The sequence below is a fragment of the Phyllostomus discolor genome, chromosome 1 (genome assembly GCF_004126475.2).
Source record: "Phyllostomus discolor isolate MPI-MPIP mPhyDis1 chromosome 1, mPhyDis1.pri.v3, whole genome shotgun sequence".
Classification (NCBI taxonomy): domain Eukaryota; kingdom Metazoa; phylum Chordata; class Mammalia; order Chiroptera; family Phyllostomidae; genus Phyllostomus; species Phyllostomus discolor.
The window spans coordinates 167998981-168018147 of NC_040903.2; the positions used below are offsets into that span (position 1 = coordinate 167998981).

Below are 19167 nucleotides of genomic sequence, written 5' to 3' on the forward strand. Positions count from 1 at the left end.
TTTTGTTTTTTAGATTCTATCCTTGATAGTTGTGAGTTGTCATTTTATTGTTTATAGCTTTGATCTTCTTCTTTTTCTTAGATAAGTCACTTCAACATTTCGTACAACAAAGGCTTGATGATGATGAACTCCTTTGCCTGGGAAGCACTTTATCTGCCCATCAGTTCTAAATGATAGGTTTGCTGGATAGTGTAATCTTGGATGTATGTCCTTGCTTTTCATCTCTTTGTGTACTTCTTTCCAGTCCCTTCTTGCCTGCGATGTTTATTTTGAGAAACCATCTGATAGTTTTATGGGCACTCATTTTTTGATTACTCTCTTCTTTTCTTTGTGCAGGGGCTATGCTAATCTTCTCTGTATCGTTACAGTTTTAGTATATGTGCTGCCGAAGTGACACGACTCTCTTCTTTTCTTTTGTTGCTTTTAAGGTTCTCTTTATCTTTAACCTTTGGCATTTTAATTATGATGTGTCTTTTGGTGTGGCCCTCTTTGGATCCAACTTGTTTGGGGCTCTATGAGCTTCCTGGACTTGTATGTCTATTTCATTCACCATATTGGGGAATTTTTCTTTCATTTAATAATAATAGTAATAATTTTTCAATTTCTTGCTCTTCCTCTTCTCCTTCTGGCACTCCTATGATTTGGATGTTGGTATGTTTAAAGTTGTCTCAGAGGTTCCTAAGCCTCTCCTCATTTTTTGAATTCTTGTTTCTTCTTTCTGTTAGAGTTGACTGTTTATTTCTTTCTTTTGCTCCAAATTGTTGATTTGAGTCTTGGCATTCTCCCCTTTACTGTTGGTTCCCTGTATAGTTTACTTTCGTTCACTTTGTATAGCCTTTACTTTGTCTTTTATTTTGCATCTGTATTCAGTCATTTCTCTGAGCATCCTGATCACCAGTGTTTTGAACTCTGCATCTGATAGGTTGGCTATCTCTGTGTCACTTAGTTCTTTTTCTGGAGTTTTGGTCTGTTCTTTAATTTGGGCCATGTTTCTTTGTCTCCTCAATCTGTTAGGCTCCCTGTGTTTCTGTGTATTAGGTAGAGCTGCTTTGGCTCCCCATGTTGATGCACCTGCTACGTTGTAAAGGGTGGAGTCTCAGGTATTTGCTAGGGCTGTGCAACCCGCTTAGCTGCTTTGTGCCACTGTCTCTGGGGGAGGGGTCAGAGACGGAACAGTGTTGCTTGCTTGGCTCTCACCCCAGTTCCAGTCACTTCCTCTGCTTCCCGTAAGCATCTGACACCCTTCTAGCTGCTTCCCTGGTGCTGATTCCCAGAGTGGGTGGGTTTGTGTATGTTCTAGGACCCTGTAGGCTCTTTAAGTGGACTCTCCTGACAGACCATCAGCTTCTTTCACTGTGCCAGCCCCCACTGGTTTTTATAGCCAGAGATTATGAGGCTTTGTTCTCCTGGCTACTCAGTCTGTCATGGGGCTGGGATCACTTGCTTCCCACTTGTTACTCCTGGTTTTTATCAGCCGTATGTGCATGTGGAACTGAGCTGCCTGTTCTGACGTTGTAGCTGCCTCTTGCCACTGCCTGGCCATGCCACATCCTCTCCACTCCTCCTACCTGTCTAGATGAACATTTCTTCTTTAAATCCTTCACTGTTGGACTTCCATAATGTTTGATTTTCTGAAAGTTCTAGTTTTTTGTTTTTAGATTGGTTGTTATCTTTCTTATGGTTGTGTGAGGAGGTGAAGCGAGTTTACCTATGCTTCCATCTTGGCTGGAAGTCTGTATAATGGAATTTTATGATTATCATTTTAACTACTTGGAAGAGAGTGAATTAAATATACTTTTTAACTTTTATTTTTAAATAAATAAAAATGTTTTTATTTTTATTTATTTATTTTTAATTTATTTTTAGAAAGAGGGGAAGAGATGAGAGTGAGAGAGGGAGAAAAACATCAATGTGGTTGCCTCTTGAGCACCCCCTACTGGGGACCTGGCCTGCAACCCAGGCATGTGCCCTGACTGGGAATTGAACTGGCAACCCTTTGGTTCATAGTTCCAGCACTCAATCTACTGAGCCACACCAGCCAGGGCTACTTTTTTTTATTGTATTTTCTTCCATTGCCATTTAGCCCTCTTATGTCCCGCCCCCTCCCTCTTTCCGGTAAAGAGCATTTCTTAAATCTGCACTAGCCTTTGCCCTTTTACATCCCTGGGGGAAGGACCCACCCACTCACCACTGTTACTAAAAGCTGACATTGCATTACAAAGTTTATTTCCTTGGTAAGTCTTAGGAGGCAGCCCAACCTTCTGTCATCAGTTTTTCTAATTTTTGCCACTGCCCCAGGGCCAAAAAACCTTAAAGTGCTATTTTATTGTCGTCAGATAACAAAAACATTTCAGCCTGGCCTGAGTTTGAGCACTAAATGTTTTAAATTGCTAGAACATTTGGTGAAAACCATCAAAGTCTATTAAGGACATTTTACAGGTATTCCAAACAGATACTCTGTAAAAGTGGTTTTTGTAGACCCAAGTAGCCTCACCTCTTTAAGAACAGATTGATTGCTCACCAGGGAATTCATGAGTGCTTATGAGGGTTCCTCCTGCTGCAGAATGAACTGGGCCTCTCCTGCAGTGCTGGGTGGGGTGGTTCGGGCTACTTCCCTGCCCTTCCCACAGAGGAATTGATGGATCTTCATGGGCTGTTGGGAAGGGGAGTCTAGCTATCAAACATTCTTTGAAAGAACTGTGAAGAACTTTGACACCTTATTCCATCACATACATTTTTTCTGTGTTACATCCTTTTATAATTTTTACAGTTTTAAGAGGGGAATGTCCTCTTTCTGCTTGGGTTTGTGGCCATGGCAGGAACCCACGTGCAGAAGTAGACAGTCAGTGTGGATGTGAATGACCACAGTCGGGGGTATAATGAAGTCTGTCCATAGCTGTTACGTGTGTTTTTCATGTCCGCCCCTTCCAGTCTCCAACTCTTGTGCCAAAGACAAACGCAGGCTGTTTAGTGTTTTCGGATTTCTCCAAGTTGGCTGAGTTCAAATTCTAGCTCCTGCAAGAACTTCCCCAGTTCCCTCTTGGGCCTTAACATTGCTGGACCTAGAATTGCTGACAATTTTGTTTTTGTTTTTTTCTTTTTTGTCGTACTAAGGACTGTTATCATTTTTGCAATAGGCATCCCCAATGTGATCGGCACTTAATAGGTGTTCAGAAAACATTTGTGGATTAGAGGAATGAATAGAGAAAAAGGGAGAGGCCCTTCGAGTCCCGACAACCCCAAGACCAGGCATTATACTCTTTTGGAGTCTGATTTATGAATTAAAATAGTGGCTCATGAAAATGCACAAATCTTGTCTATTGGGAGCATTATCATAATGTTAATGTTCATCTTGAAGGACTATTTTTGCATCCAAAAGCCGCAGGTGTTTCGAGGATGGTTAAAAAGAGTCATTTTAAATTTGTGTTGGGTAATACGACTTCCGGACCATTAGACACTTTTAGAATGCACAGCATATAGCAGTTAAGCAACAAATATCTCTTCAGTGAGTGGATCCTGGGGTAGAGGAGGGAGGATGAAGATGTGTGAGAAACAGCATTCACCAATTTACTTACTGAACAGTTGCCAAGTGCTAAGTTATGTAAGGGTTATAAAGATAAATCAGATAAATCTCCTTTCCAGAAGGTGGAAGTGGAGATCAGTAACACTCCAGCTGATTACAGAGTAGGACAGGGCAAATGCCCCAAGAGCAGTGGAGATGAAGGGCTACAGGAGATGACCGTAGTCTGGATGGGGCTGGGGGCTATTGGGAAGGTTTCATGGAGGGGCAGTGTTTAGGTCGGGCTGTGAATGGTGAGTGGTATTTGGACCAATGAGCATGGAGGCTGAGGATGTTTTCGGTACGAGCAACGCCTTGTTGTTGGGAAAGGAAGATGTATGTCTGGGCTGGAGCCTTGTGGACCAATAGCAGTTAAGATGGTTCCAGATTCAAAGAGACTTTTAAGAGGCAGGGCCTAGATCCAAAGAGTAGACCATGTTTGGATCACAGTTAAGCTAGCTGTATATAAAAAGAAAGACATATTTGAAGTCATTGGGGGTATCTAAATACTGTCTCTATATTAATTGATATAAAGCAATAATATAAAAAATTTAGGGGTAATAATATTGTTATTGTTTAAAGTATCTTTATCTTTTAAATAAACTTACTGAGATATTCAGGGGTGAAATGATAGGCTGTCTGGAATTTGCTTTGAAATGACCCACCTGGGGGAGAAAGAGAGTGGGGGCAGGGCTGAAGCAAGATTAGCCATGGGTTGAAAAGTGTTAAAGCTGGGTGATGGATAAGCAAGAATTAATTATACTATTCCTTCTACTTTTGCTAATGTCTGAATTTTTATATAATAAAAAATTATTGTTTTTTAAGAGATTTTATTTATATTTAGAGAGAGGGGAAGGGAAGGAGAAAGAGAGGGAGAGAAACATCAATGTGTGGTTGCCTCTTGTGTGCCCCCCTGCTGGGGACCTGGCCCACAACCCAGGCATGCACCCTGACTGGGAATCGAACTAACGACCCTTTGGTTCACAGGCCCTTGCTCAATCCACTGAGCCATACAAGCCAGGGCAAAAAACCCCCAAAACAAAACATTATTTTTTAAAAGAACAACCCAGAATGATTTAAGATAGAAAAGGTGAGGTGGAGTGAGATTGTGAAGACTGAATATCACATAGTAAGTACTGTGGCAGATGAGTGGTTTTTAACTGGTAAGAAAGCAGTTGATATTTTTTTTTATTAGGGACCTGATAGGGACATGACCTTGTAGTGGTCTGACCTGGAGGTAGGAGAGGTTAGAAGTTAGGAGAATGATTGGAAGGAATGAGGTGGAAGGAGAGCAGGTAGGGTCTGAGGAAAGGTAGTACGTCCAGGGGAGAGACCCCACAGGGGGCGCAATGACTGGGGTGAGGGAGAGAGCAGAGACCAAGCTGAGCCCGAGGTGCTGCCTCCGGGGGCCTGGGAGGAGGCCTTGCTGGGAACGGGACGGCAGGTGGTGAGCGAGTCCATGAGGGTCAGGGGACACTCCTGGAGGGACTTCGATGGGACAGAGAGAAGAAAACAGGGGCTTAGGGCGGGAGGGAAAAGAGGAGGACACAGACCTGGAGACCTGAGGAGAAGCAGATGAATGAGTCCTCGCAGGAAGGCTTCAACCACAGCCTGTTTTTATGTTACACGTTTATACACGGAGCCTCTGTACTGTTACCTGGTTTTGCTTCTCGTGGTATAAATTATTTCTAACATCACACCCACGTTTTATATTCTATAATCCTTACAGAAATCTCATTCAAATTTAGTCATGTTGAAACTTTTTTGTCCCTGCAGAATGACTCAGGTTATGGCTGTATGTTTGTGTTTTACCCAACACTTTGGAAACGTCACTTCATCTTATAAAAATGAGTGTGTGCCTGGGTGCTCCTGTCCCACGTCACTTCTGGGTTTTCCTTTCCCTCTTCCCTGCCAGTCCGTGAATGGCGTTTTTCCAAAGCGTAAGGTCAGGGAATCAAACCGCTGCTAATCCCAGGGTCAGTGGAATTGCCTCCCTGAGACAGGGCAAATTCAGTGTAAAATCTTATCTCCGCCTTCTCCGAGGCAGCCAGGTCAGTTAGGGAAACTAAAAAATTCCTTACTTCCCCAGCTTTTTAGCTTCAGATAACCAGCTCACTCTGAACGGCCCTGCTGGGAGGGAGAAGCAGAGGGGGTTGCGGTTGGGCCGGTACCGGAAAACACTGCATTCTGCAGACGCAGGCCTGTCTGCGGTGGCACAGAATTTTCTATTAAAAAATGAAAAGTGGGAAAGATTCGAGGTTGAAAAAGGTCTCCTTCCTTTTATTTTTTCTCTCTTGTTCCCCTCTGCCCCCAAAATGACTGCTTTAATAAGAGCAGCTTTTAATATGTCTTTCAATAACTGTATCACCCTTCTGCATTCTATATTGATTTAAAGTAGCTAAGAGGCTGGTGCAATGTCCTTGGATGTTCCTTTTGAACCCTGCCTCCAAGCCCTAGGTATGCCCGCTTCTGGCGGTGACTGTCATCCCAGGCAGGGTCCTGATCAGCCGCTTAGTGGGCTTGGGTAAGCGTACACAGGACCTCCGTCCCTGCACTTCTCTCCTGGTGTTTCAGCTGCGCCGCCCGCCAGAGTCACTTGTTGTAGAAGAGAATAAGAGTCCCAGACATGCCGTTCACTTTTCATCAGGTGTTTGAGTGTGGTCTCTAGCTGTGAGGCTCTGTTACAGCCTTATGGGGAGAAAGACATGCAAATATTGTGCTGATAAAGCCATAGGCGCTGCTGCTGAGGCAGGAGCAGAGGAAGCGATCAGGAAATGCTTACTGCTTGAGATGGCAACCTTCAGGAAGGGAAGAGCACATCAGTTCTGTAACGTGACACCCTGAGTGCCTTTCCCGCAGCAAAATACTTAAGAGTTAGAAATGAGAAAGCTACTTCCTTTTCCCAGGACCTCTTCAGAGTTTCTAGATGTAGCTAACCTTGAACCTGCTGTCTTCCTACGCATCTACTTTTAGTAAACTAAGAGTTAATACTTAGAACTGTTACAAAATTTAAGTAGTCTAAAGGCAAGACAAAGAAAGAATGTTGGCCTGGGGGACCAGTTAAAATAGATTTCATTTATTTAAAAAAACTCAGTTGGGTTCCAGTTCCAGTTAAGATTTCTGGAGGGTAGGACCTCGTAAAATGAAGTATTTATGAGGAGGCCTTGCGCCCTCCCCGGTTAGGAGGGCGGCATTAAAGGAACACTCCTTGGGGTCTGCGTTCACGAAGCTGGGGAGCAGGGTTAGCTGCTGCTGTTCTGTGGAGGGCACCTCAGCGCAGGAGGAAGAGCTGATGAGAGTTGCTTTGGGAAGGTTCCTCACCCAGGGATAGGCAGGTAGGACATTTGGCAGTTTTTAGTGACAGTGCTTTCAAGCCTCCTGTGCACGGTTAAGCAGGAGGACATTTTCCCACAGTTCCAGTGGAAGGGTGGTGGAAATAGGGCTTTCCAGGACACGCAGAGCTCTCAGAGGATCCAGAAGGTCACAGCTGATTAACACGTGGAGTGAAGAGAAAGCCTGGAAACTGAACTGAGTGGAGAAGGAAATAAAAATCCTTGTCCTGGCCTCAGGAAGAGCCACAGAACAGCCTGGTCTGGAAGTCATGCTGGCTGGAGGAGGGAGGGGCGGGCCTGACCATCCCCCCTGTAATGAGGAAGGGCGGGGATGAGGCTTAAATAACTCGGGAGATTTGATGTGCACTAGTCACTGTCAACTCCTAGTCATTAGGAGTGGATTCTTGAGGCAGTTTTTGGAATCCCCATCTATAACTAGTTTACTCATAGTCATTAATTAACTAAGCAAATATCTATTGAGCATTTCATTTTTGCCAGGCACTGTGCTGGGTTATTGGAATAAAAGACCAAGGGGGTAGGACAGACATGTTTCAGTGAATCACACGTATAAATTGTCATTCAGTTGTGATAAGTGCTTTGAAATGGGAGGGAGGGGAAGCTTCCTTGAGGAAAAGGAGGATGGAGATCTGAAGGATGAATAGGAAAGTACTAGATTTAAACAAAATCTCACAGAATGTTCCAGGCAGAAGGAGCAGCATATGCAAAGGGCCTGTGGCAGGAAGGAGCGTGGTGTATTCATGATGTTGCACGGAGCCCAGTGAGGCTGTGGTATGAGATGAAGTACAGAGGGAAGGAGGGACCAGCTCATGCAGGCCTGCTTGTGCATCTGAAGGATTTTGTTCTCTTTCCTAGGAGTGATGGAAGCCATGAAAGACTTTTAAACAGAGAGAGAGAGGGAGAGGGAGAGAGAGAGAGAGAGAGAGAGAGAAAGAGAGAGAGAGAGAGAGAGTGAGAGAGAGAGAGGGAGGGAGGGAGAGAGAGAGGTGGGGGGTGGGAGGGAAGGGGGTGTGTGTGCTTGCGACATGAGCCCATTCCTTCCAGGGGAGAGTCTGCTCTGGTCTTTACAATAAGAGGGAACAGCCTGGGATGGTTTGTTCATGTTGCCATTTACGATGGAGACACAAGCTCTCTGAGGTCTTTCCAGCAATCCAGTTCCCTTTTTAAAGGGTTATTACCTGCCCCTCTCTGCTGAAGGGCAGAAAGGGAAGAGAGAGTCGTGAAAGGCCCCATTTTGTTTGTGAGGTTTTGCTCTTTGCGGAGGGCTGGCTGCTTGCATTTGTAAATTGTGTCTGAGCCAGTGGACGAGGGTGGGCAGGGGTCCTGGCTGAAGGGAAAAGCTTGGTGTATTGGTGGTGAGGTCTGCAGGAGGAAGGTTTTCAGTTGTTTCTTGTTTAATAAGGCTGTTATGTCTCAGCGTCTCAGTGCTGGAAAGACCTTTAAAATGTGTAGAAGTTGAAAGAATAACCTAGTGGGGGGTGCTTGCCTGTCTCCCCAAATGGAATATATGTTCTGAGGTCTCCATGGACACCACCCAGAGTCAAAGAGTGGGAGTAAGGCAGGAGCAATGGCCGATCCCTGGGGCCAGTAGCCAGATGCATTCCCAGGCGTGGATATGGTCAGCACACAGAACTGGGCAGTGTAGTGAGAGGGGCTGTTTTAAAAGCGAAGGACAGCCATAGTTACTACAGTATTGCAAATAGTTGAATTCTTAACACCTGAAAGGGAAACTGCTTTAATTCTATCATCAGACATTCTACTCAATCTGTGTTATATTTTCTCTGATCCTCTGAACTCCCCTGATGAATATTTTTCTAAAGACTTGCCAAGGTCATTAAGTAGATTTCTACTCCGTGGGAAATTTAAAGTAGTCTACTGGATTACTTTAAGCAGACAATGGAACACGTCATAAGCTCTAAATCCATTAGATAAGAAGCAGCGTGGAAACAGAAGTATCTACAATGTCAGAGCAAAATCAGGACAGCAGGCACTTATGAGAGCTGGCCTCTGAGATGGCCTGCCACCTGCTCCCTGGTGCTCTCGCCCCTTGCAGTTCCTTCTGTGTTGAATAGGGCTGATCCACGTGACCAACAGGAAATGGAGTGTGACTTCCAAGGGGTCAGGAAAGACACGTGGCTTTCTTCTTGATGCACAGAAATGTGTGCCCTGTCCCCCATGCTTGCCACCTCTGGGCCCTTGCTGTGGGGTCCCTCTAGTCCGGAATCCGGTGTGGTGCCACAGACAGGTAGCGGCCTGTTTCTATGGCTTACTGGCAGATCCTTTTCAGGGGCACGGGGGTGCTGTATGTTATTTTATTTTGTGGATTAATATCACATATGACTTTTAAAAAATTCAATTCTGTACATCAATCACCAAAATACTCTGATTCTCTCACCTCCTTCCAATGCCGGCAATCCCCTGCACGTTCTTCAGAAGATAATCTGTGTCAGGGGTTCTCAGCTGGGAGTGGTTCTGCCCACTCACCCTGGAGACATCTGGCAATGTGTGGAGACACTTTGCATTGTCACAACTGGAGATGAGGGGTGGCATCCAGTGGGTGGAGGCCGAGGATGCTGCTAAACATCTTACAGTGCACAGGACATTCCCCCAGCACCCTTACCCCCGCCCCGTGTTGTTGCTGTGAAACTGGAACCTGTGTATACAAGTGTGTGTATATATTTGTGTGTGTGCACATGTCTATATATATGTGTGTGTTTACATTCCTTTCCTTTTACATAAATGACTGCTGTCTGACCTGAAGCATAGACAGTGAGCGACAGACTGAATGTTTTTGGCAAACCACATCTGTGATTCCAGAATACTCTTTTCTCAGTTGGGAAAATGATACCAACAACACCTGTCTCCCAGGGCTGTGCACGTTCTAGCCTCATCCTGTGTCCTCCTCTTGGACATTTCCCTGTGTCCCCTGCAGTCCCTCTGCCTTCTTTCCTGTTTATCTGCTCATATTAACTATTATTTCAATATCTCTAATGTCCTTCACCACCCCCTATGCCTCGGTCTCCGCCAGTTAAAATCCTGCCTATCCTGCCCTGACCGGCGAGGCTCAGGTGGCTGGGTATTATCCCGCAAGGTGAGAGGTCACCAGTTCTATTCCTGGTTGGGACATTTGCCTGGGTCGTGAGTTCGTCCCAATTTGGGCACATGTGAGAGGCGACCGATCAGTGTACCTGTCTGTCACATTGATGACTCTCTCCTCCTCTTTCTCCCTCCCTTCCTGTCTGTCTAAAAATAAATAAATAAAATCTTTAAAAAAATCCTTCTTGTCCTTCAGGGCTGACTCAGATGCCCTTTTCTTCGTGTGGTCCAGCAGCTGCTGTCCTTTCTCCTTAGACCCTCAGAGCCTTCTGCCCCTCCCACAGCATTTATTGTGTTTCGCCTTGCCTATAGTGCTCATGTACTCACTCACTCAGCACATGATGCATTGTGCAGAAATACAGAGGGGTCTCTGCTGTCCCACTGCCTAGTCCTGAGACAGGTGGGAACGTTGATGCTGCTGACCAGAATGCTGAGTGACTGGTGTCCAGGCTCAGAGAGGCTTTTATACGGCATGCACAGCAAAATGCAAAAAGGGCTGCCTTTGCTCCATGTAGGTGGTCCAGGAAAAGTTCCTAAGAGGGGATGAGGCTTGGACTGAGTCTTGGGAACAGTGAGAGTTAGTGAGGTGACCTAGGGGCGGGGAAGGACATTCTAGATGGAGGGAAGTTCATAAGCTGGAACATGGGACATTTTGGATTGTTCTCGTTGGACACTTTAGGGGTAGCCTTTTTCCTTGTTCATTTTTGTATCCTTCATAGTCTTACCCTGGGCAGTTAATAGAGTTGTGTGTTCATGTCCTTATTCATTCAACAAATATTTTTGAGAGTCTTCTGTATTTGAGGTACTGAAGATACACATAGATTTTGGTACATCGTTGGTGGCAGACGGATTGCGATGGAAACCGTTGGAGTAGAAGGTGGCTTCTGCAAGGATCAGAGGTGGTTTAGTGAGGTCTGAGCCACAGATTAAGTCATGCATTCGTGGTGAGCACACGTTAGGAGTCTGGAAATGTGTATAAGAACAAGTCAGAGGCAGATGTGATGGAAAACCCCTCCTGCCCCAGGGACCACTGGGGAACTCGTCTGCCCCAGCGGTATTAGGGTGGTTTCATGAGAGACAAGCTGAAGGGCAAGGCGCTTGCTCAGCAGGCTGAGCACTGCAGTTTTCACGGTGATGAACACAGTACAGTTTTGTCAGCGGCGGAGAGGAGTTGGGTGGGAGAGGCCTGTTCCTTTTCTAGGAAATTCTGAAGCCGTGGGTAGGCCTCATCTTTGGGGATTCGCAATTCGCAGACGAAGGGGAGAGTATGGCCAAGTGTGCATATTTCTCCTTTTAACACTTCCCTTCTTTTTCCTTCTTTTTGTTTTATTTGTTAAATTTCTGCACATGTTTCTCAAGTGTGTGGTCCAGAGAGAAGAAATACTGGCTGTGTCTGGATTTAGGAAACTCTGAGTCCACTTACAGTTAGAAAAAAGGTCTGGATGTGCTTCAAAGACTTTCTGGAGTCAGACTGGGGAGGTGGCACTGGAGATGGGCCTGAACGTCTTCGAGTAGACGTGGCGTAGGGGGCTGCAAACTTTGTCTTTCCCATCCCTGGACTGTCCGAGAGCCTGAAGACGCCTGCTCTGCACCAGGGAGAAGTGTTGGCTGAGTGACAGCACAGGACAGGCTTAGATGCCAGTTTCGTTGGAAAACATCGAGTTCTTCATGGCTTTAAAGTGAGAGCCAAGGCATTAAGAAGCTCTGGAAAATAGGCAGTGGGGTTGTCCTGTAGCCTGCATCTGGAGGGGCCTTTAGAGCCAGTTGGGTTTATAAATATGACTCTGACCTTGAATCCGGCACAGGCCAAGGCCACAGAGTTCTCTCTGCCTGGGCAGGCATTCGTCTTCTGTGCCTCGGAGCTCGTGAGCTTGTGTGAGAAGATTCCCACTGCTTCTTCAGCACTTGGTTTCTGAGATCTCGGGATGCCAGGCACCTAACCTGCCTGCTGGGCTTCCTTGTACTCTTTCTGTTTTGGACAGTGTCCCTTGGAGGTCCAACCCACTACCATTTCCTGTGTCTGTTCTAGTGACCCTGCAAGGCAGAGGCAAGTGCTTGTGCTGCGTTCTGTGAACTTCCCGCTGCTGACCTGGGGAGAGACGGTGGTTGGCAGGAGGTGAACTCTGTGGCTGATTTGGGCCCAGCAGAGAACCAGGGTTAATAATTTATTACACCTCTGTGCAGTCACTGATGTTGACCTTGACAAACCTCTGGTAGAAATTAGTCAAGCCTGGCCTGGCATTTAACAGGATAATACAGTGCAAAAATAACTTGTTGAGAGGTTAATCCCATCTCCAAGTTTACAGTAGACTTTTGTATACCTTTGATGCTACTTGCACCCAGCAGTAGAGAGCCATTTACTTACTGTATACATAGTGTTCACAAGAGCAATGTCACACAAGGTCGGGAATTGGAGAACAAAAGTCACATTGATGGGGGAGCCTTGTGGGGAAGGCAGTAGCACAACATTTGGTCTGGTGGGTATGGCAGGTGATGATGAGGCCTCCTCCCACCCCTTTTAATTTTAAATCCGTAGCCCTTTTTCTTGAGCAGTTCTGCATCTTTTACCTCTGGCAAGAGAAGGTTAAGCTGATTAAACTTCCCCATAAAGTCAACAACACTGCTGCTTTAGAAGGCACTTTAATTGGAGGAGCCCACTCACTACAGAGTTTGTTCTTTCTTTTCCCCTGAAATGAAAACAACCCCAGGCAATGGAGAAAGCCAGACTGGAGTTCTAGTTAACTGTTGGATAAGCGTAGACTGCCAACAAAGGTGAGCCAAAAGTAGATGCTTACTTATTAGGGAAAATCTAGATGACTATGTGTTAGGAACTATTGCTCCCTGAAGTTGGAATGCAGATTCGCCCCTGCGAACAGCTGCGAAGCACTGTAGAAGTTTAGTTGCCCCTCTCCTTCCCTCAGCCCTCTAGGAAGGCACCGTGACTGGGTTAGAGGTGGTTCTAGCATACAGATTTTGGGTTCCTGGTTATTGCTTTTTCCAGTACACTGGCCATCACTTTAGTCTAGCCAACAAATACATGCTCTGTAAATACACAAGTGTTTCTGGGAGTGGCAGCTGGCTCAAGGTGGGAGTGTGTGGACGATGGGGCCATAACACAAAGCAAACCAGAAAAAAGAAGTGCAGGAGCTTGAAGGGAGAGGGCTGGGGACTGGAACCAGTTCTCAGACACCTCAAAAATCAGCATTCGAAACAGGCAGGAGGGACAATAGCAATTGGAATGTGGTAGGCACAGTGAGGTGCAGTGGAGGCAGGAGGAGAAAAGATGAGCGTGGAAGGGGCATGGATGGAAGTGGGGAAGCTGGAAGCACCAAAGGACAGAGGAGTTGGGAGTTTGAGCCAAAGTCTAAAGGGGAGAGGGAGGAAAGGGGGCCCTGAGAGTCACAAGAGGGGACAGCAGAGATGGAGGATGAGTCGTGAGCTGTGAGTTGTGCCAGACGGGATATCTGCTTCAGAGGGTATCGTCACACAGTTATCCTAGATAAACTGCAGCCAATGTTGGTTTTATTGCAATATTAGAACTATATAATTACTAAACAAATGACTTTTTAAATAAAGTGTGAAAAACTAAAAGAGGATAAATGAACCCTTTATTATTACCTGAGATGGGCATTTGTTCTGCCTCCTGTTTCTGGGGATTGTCTGTCAATTGCATTGAGCATGATATGAAAATATGCATTGAATTTAATGCCTTAAAAAGAGTTACAAGTGCCATTTATTTGCCTGTGGGAAACAGGACCATAGCTCAGTAAGACTCTTTTGGTCCTTGGGTAAGCGTTGGGAGAGATACCATTGGAAAGACATCAAAAGAATAATTTAAGAGACTCAGGGCCCATCCTTGAGAATGAAACTAATACTCATTAAAGATGCATGGTCTAGCAGAGAATTTATATAAATTGTGAAGGGGAGATGGACGTGCTCCTGCTTCCCAGGGCTGTGCACTCTGAGGGTTGGGGCCTCGTTGCTCCGACCGGTGGGCGCGGGGCCGTCCCCTTCCTCTTGAGACCCACTCTCTCCGAGTGTCTCTGGGGGTTTTCTGTTATTTCCCCCAGATCATTCCTTGATAAACAATATCTGATCATCAGATAAGCCAATATAGCATGTTATTAGTTCTAAAATAATTATTTTTGGTAGATTCCTTGGGATTTTCTTCATAGTCAACTATGTCATCTGCAAATTGGGATAGTTTTATTTTTTCTTTTTTGATCTGTATGTCTTTATATTCTCAATCCTGTCTTATTATGCCAGCCAAAAGTTCCAGTACTTTGTTGAGTAAGAATGGTGAGTATGGACATCTTTGCCTTATTCCTGATCTTAGGCAGAAAGCATTCAGTCTTTTACCATTAAATACAATGTTAGTTGTAGACCTTTTGTTGGTGCTCTTTATTAAGTTGAAGATGTTCCCTTTTAATTATAGTTTTCTGGGAGGGTTTGTTTTTTTTTAAACAGGTGTTGAATTTTATCAAGTGATTTTTCTGCATCTATTGATATAATCACGTGATTTTTTTTCTTCTGAATTTCAAACATTGAACGAGCAGCCTCTTGCATTCATGAAATAAACTTCCCTTGCTCATAGTATATAATTCTTTTTATATATTGCTGAATTCTACTTACTAATATTTTGTTAAGAATTTTTATGCCTACCTTTATGAGGCATATTGGCCTCTCTTTTTGGTAATATGTTTGGTAATATTGACCTCATTACGTGAATTGAGAAATATTTCTTCCTTCTATTTCCTGGAAGGCAATGTGTAGGATTGATATTTATTCTTTAAACAGTTAGTAGGATTCTCCAGTGAAACTGTGTAGGCCTGGAAATTTCATTTTGTAAGCTTTAAAATTGTGAATTCAATTTCCTTAATAGTTAGGGGACTTTTCAGACTGTCTCCTTCACGGCGGGTGAGCTGTGGGAGTCTGTGCTTTTGGAAGAGCTGGCCTGTGCCATTGAGTTGTGTGCAGCTGAGCTGTCTGCAGCGTTCCCTTGTGCTCCGGACGCCTGCAGGGTGGTCTGCAGGGTGTTCCTGTGTCACTCCCCATAGCGATCACTGGCATTTTATATTTTCTTTTCCTTCAGTTCTGCCAGAGTTTTGTCAGTCTTATTGATCTTTTAAAATGATCAGCTTCTGAAAAAATTTTAAAAATCTAAAAATTTTTAAAATCAGTTTTTTGTTTCATTGATTTTTTTTCTGTTGTTCTTACGTTTTCAGTTTCATTGATTTCTACTGTGATCTTTATTATTTCCTTCCTTCTGCTTCCTTTGCGTGTATAAGGCTCTTCCTTTTCCAGGTTACTGAGGTGGCAGCTTAGATTAATGAATTCATGCTTTTGCTCTTTTCTAATGTAAATAGTGCTATAAATTTCCCTCAGCACTACTTAGCCATGTCTCACAAATTTTGATATGTTATATTGTAGTTCTTATTCAGGTCAATGTATGCTTTTTTATTTTCCTTCAGGATTTTTGATGCATGGATTATTTAGAAGTGTGTTGTTTAATTTTTTAAATTTTGTAGATTTTTCTTTTATGTGTTTCTAGTTTGATTCTATTGTGGTCAGAGAATATGTTCTTATTATTTCAGTTATTTTAGATTTCTTGAGGTTCCTTTTATGGCTCAGGGTTTGCTTTATCTTGGTATATATTTAGCAGGTTTTTGAAAAGGATGTATATTTTACTAGAAAAGGATGTTTAAAATAGCAAATATAATTCAATCTCAGAGATAAAAAGAAATGATTTTCCCCTGTGGGCGGCAGAAAGATTGTTACTAGTCATTTAACCACTCTCAGCATTAGTTATATCATCTACGAAATGAGAATTCATCCTTTTTAGTGCTTTACAAATCCAACTCTGTTTATATGCTACAAGTAAGTGGTTGACAATGTGTGAAGTATGATATTATTAGCTGTTGAGAGCTTTTTTCCCATTCAAATTGTAATTTTGTGAAATTTTTCTGTTTTAACTATAAGACAGGAAACATATTTTGGACCATACTTTTGCCATATTTTTCCTCTCTCAACATACACTTAGAACATCTTTTTAGGAGACTATGTCTAGAACATCTCCATATTCTTTACTGGCAGCAGCACAGCCCACCAGACAATGATTTAACAGGGTTCAACTACCTGCTCTCTCTTCTGGTGCCTCAGCCTCACTGAGCTCTCCTAATGGCCTAGCATTCTCCTTCCAGAAAAAGAAAGAGCTGGCCAAGGCAAGTGGGCAAACCAGGCTAGAGTAGGGGCTGAGTCAGGGCACTGGAATCAAAAGTGAGCGCGAGTCAGGCCCAGGGCTCACACTCCTTAGACAGGCCTGGGTGGTGACGTCGAATCAGCTGCCTCCTGATGCTCCAGGGCAGGGGTAGGTTCATCTGTGCTGGAACTTCATTTCCTGCGGACCTGGCTGAGGAATTTGGCCCAAGTCAAGCTTCACCACCCTTCTGGAATTAAGTTACCTACCTGTCAGAAAAATGTGAACCAAACTTTAGGGTCCCATGACTCTGTTTCTGCCTGTGGAAATAAGAACAACATCGTTGCAAAGTGTTAAAGGAAAAGTAGTGGAGGGAAAGGAAGAGGGCGGTGAGTAAACTATCAGTGAAGAAGAGAGAAACATAGGGTTGGAAAGCAAGACAGACATTGTGCTCTTCTGGAAGAAGTGAACAATTCTTATCATAAGTCTGGTTGATTCTCCCTCTCAGGGAAGTCTGTCCACTCCTCTCCTCATGTCTGCCATCTAAGACTTTAATTGAGTTGGCTGCTCACAGCCGTGTTTCAATTGAACATGTAAGAACAGGTTGTCAAGAGCAACCTTCAGATATTTACACCAAGTGACTGCGTGAGTATTAGAGGTATTGAGAAATCCAGAGGAGGTCCAGGTCTTGGTAGAGTGTTGAGTGGGCTGTGGACTTACGATTTTTTCAATATTGAGTCTGTGTTGAGTTTGAAGGGCTTTTGGGATATCTGGGGAGAGGCGTTTGGCCCAACATGGAGGCTGGGCTACAGCAACCAATTTTGGTTGGCTGCAGTGGGCACTTACCTAAGGAACAGGCTACTAGGAATCTGCCCTGGTTTTGTAGCACTCCCCTTGGAGGATGTGTTCTAGGACTCTGTGCTGATGGCACAGCAATGGTAGGTCTGGCCCTACGAGCCCGACTTGAAATACTGTGGAGGTAATGCTTTTCTTTGACTCTGTTTTTTCTGCCCCACTTCAACTGCTGGCTGGTAGGGGCCCAGGTTTTAGTGAAGGACAGCTTTGTAGCGGACGAGCAGACCTAGAAACCTTTCTACCAGTACAATCATACTAAACTCCACTTGCATAGCAGTAAGAAAAAACTAAATCAAACTGTATTGTATGTGTGTATTTTGTGGTTGAGTATTTGCAAATTCATGTTCAGGGTGAGATCAGGATGGCTTCTTCCTGGGGAATGCATTTCTCTAAGATGGTGAGAGGGTTTCAAAGGGCACATTTTTCTTCTTGAGTTTATTTAGCTTCTTAGTTTATTTTGCCTCAAGTGGACATTACTTATTTTCAGGTGAGCAGAGCCAAAAAAGAATATTATTAAATAGGAGAGTTGTTTTATTGTTGTTTTTCTGGACAAAAATGATACTTACTGGGAACATTTGGCCAGGACTGGAATACTGGGTTAGAATACACTCTGCTCCCCGACACACAAGTGTTTCTAGGAATTTTACAGGGTTGGTTTTCTGATGTCGGTAATAGTATGTGTCATTGGTTTTTACCAAATAAATCTATATACTCAGATTTTCTTTTTGTTCACTTTATTTTATATTTTTTAAAGGCATTTTTAAGGTATCTCTATGGGGCTTGATGATTAGAGCTGTGTTTAGTTCCTAGTTTTGTAGATGTTGTTGTTACTGAGAATCTTGCCTTTACTGGCTTCTTTATTTCTCTTGACAAGCAGGTGTGGAGTTAGAGGCCATGCATTCTGCCTGGATGGAACGGATTTGGGCACAGGTGCCCAAATGGATGCTGTCCGGTATGCTCTGCGGGGAAAAAAGTCTTTAAGATAGTCTTTCTTAAAGAGTCTCCAATATGCTACAGTCCCTGAATATAGTTTCGGAGCATATGAAGTGCGCACGTTTCTGTGTGGACAGATATTTTTGTTTATTTAGGGTATGAACCTAGGTGTAGACTCTCTGGTCAGATGGTAACTATAATGAATTGTATGAAGAATTGCCAAACTGAATTTCAAAGTGGCTGCACCATTTTATATTCCCACCAGCAATGCATGAGGGTTCCAATATTTTCACATTCTCCCCAATACCTGATATTATCTTTTTAATGATAGCCATCCTACTGGGTGTGAAATGGTATTTCATTGTGGTTTTGATTTGCATTTCCCTGATGGCTAATGATAGTAAGCATCTCTTCATGTGCTTTTGGCTCTTTATATATCTTTATTGGAGAGTGTCTGTTCAGATCCTCTGAGTTTAAAGATCCTCAGTTTAAAAACTGAGCTCTTTCTGTTATTGAGTTATAATAGTTCTTCATGTATATTCTTGATACCAGTCTCTTAGCACATTTAATTTGTAAAGATTTTCTTCTGTTCTGTGGATTGTCTTTTTATTTTCTTGATGCTGTTCTGGGAAACACAAACATTTTTAATTTTTTTGATGACCAGTTATATGCAGGGTCTGGCAGAAGTAACACCTGCTTGAGTGTGGTTGGTAGAGTAATAATATTAGTATAATGATTTATATTTTTAATTTGAACATTTCACCTAAAATGTCATATGGTGTGCTTGAGTGTGCTGTTATGTTACCAAATTACATGCTTATGATTTTGTAATAAAATGTTTTGTAATTAAAAAGGGGAGTTATTTGTGCCAGACCCAGTATATATTTTTATTTGTGTCATGTCCAAGAAACCATTGCTTAAACCAAGGTCATGGTAACTTACTCTTCTTCTAAGAGTGTAAGTTTTAGCTCTTACATTTAAGTCTAAGATGCATTCTGAGTGCATTTTTGAGGATGGTGTGAGGTTGGGGTCCATCGTTTTTCTTTTGCTTGTGGACGTCAGTTGTCCCAGTGCCATTTGTTGAGACTATTCTTCCCCCACTGAAGGACCTTCGTGCTGTTCCGTCCCTGTTAATGGGCACTTCCCAGGCCCCTTGCCGTCCATGCTATTCCCCAGAC

At 43.8% G+C, this 19167-nt stretch overlaps 1 protein-coding gene and 1 pseudogene across 3 annotated transcripts in view; one reads left to right on the forward strand and one right to left on the reverse strand.

The window, feature by feature from the left end:
- The window catches only part of CGNL1 (cingulin like 1), a 152910-nt gene that overhangs the window by 75773 nt on the left and 57970 nt on the right, over nt 1-19167 (forward strand). The gene's annotated exons all lie outside the window — the stretch shown is intronic.
- Nucleotides 300-397, reverse strand: LOC114493610 (annotated as a pseudogene).